This window comes from Talpa occidentalis, unplaced genomic scaffold, assembly GCF_014898055.3.
Source record: "Talpa occidentalis isolate TD23 unplaced genomic scaffold, MPIMG_talOcc4v2.1 talOcc4.9, whole genome shotgun sequence".
In the NCBI taxonomy this organism is placed as follows: domain Eukaryota; kingdom Metazoa; phylum Chordata; class Mammalia; order Eulipotyphla; family Talpidae; genus Talpa; species Talpa occidentalis.
In genome coordinates this window covers 38,986,863-38,987,918 of record NW_023605305.1, presented here as the reverse complement: position 1 = coordinate 38,987,918, position 1,056 = coordinate 38,986,863, and the positions used below count along the sequence as shown (strand labels likewise).

Below are 1,056 nucleotides of genomic sequence, written 5' to 3'. Positions count from 1 at the left end.
TTTTCTTTTGTTTGTATTCAGGATTAAGGTGAATTATTTACTTTCCTAACTCTGGATAACTTAGGAACCAGCATCTTCAAAACTGGACTGGATAACTAAAATTGTCAGCATTCTTAGAATCAAGCAGCACAGTAGAGAAACTTAATAAATTATACTTTCAGAACAAAAAATTTGACAACCTTATGTGCTAATCCTCCATTTTAATGATTAATAAATCTGCTGTCCCAAACACTGCCATGTTGGCCTGGCTTCAAATTGTAGGTTAAGCCTGCTTGTCATCATGGTCATAGCTGATCCCTGTCCTGTTATTAAAGGATATTTCCTTTATCTTTTCTCTCTTTTTTTTTTTAGGGGAAAACATGAATGCAGTCCCCATTACCACAAATAATGCAGTCAAGTTTCCCACATTTGGGGAAATATTAGGGGTCAGCACAGCCCTAATATAATGGGGGATTCTCGCCTTCAGCAAACATCTGCGTGATCAGTGTCTCCCCTGCCAGGTAAGTATGACTTTGTCTTGTCTCTAATTTCACCATCTAATATTTTCTTAAAACTTCATATGCACTTATAGTTCTCAAGTCTACTTATTTTCTAAGATCTTGACATACATTTGAAGAGGTATGAACTTATACCCCTAAATCATATACAGTGTGGTAAACCACCATTACTCCAAAAAAAATTGTACAATTTATAAAGAAAAACAAAACAAAATATTTCTCTTCAAGTAGTGCTATCAGTATTAGCCTGTGTTATAATGGAGGTTTCATTGGCACAGATCATGCAAAAAAGCTTACTTGATGATCTTACATGCCCCTGGTGATCTTTATCTTACTGATAAAAGTGCAGGCTTTTATTGCCCATTCACGGTCAGCTAATTATTCACTCTGACTCTATGTGTTTTGCTCACATGCCTCTGTATGGTCACAGTCCCTTTTCTGACTTTTCTCTTTGATAATTTATTTGTCACTGTTGCTTTGTGTTGTATGTGCTCCCATACAGTACTATATTTTTGGTTTCTAACACTTCTCTATTTGTCCAAGGTCATTTAGAATTCTG

General features: G+C 35.6%; 1 non-coding gene across 1 annotated transcript; it reads right to left on the bottom strand.

Annotated features, from left to right (window-relative positions):
- Positions 1-348: 348 nt before the first annotated feature.
- Positions 349-508, bottom strand: LOC119237367 (U1 spliceosomal RNA). Its single transcript, XR_005123303.2, has one exon. It is a non-coding gene; the product is annotated as a U1 spliceosomal RNA (small nuclear RNA).
- Positions 509-1,056: the final 548 nt, after the last annotated feature.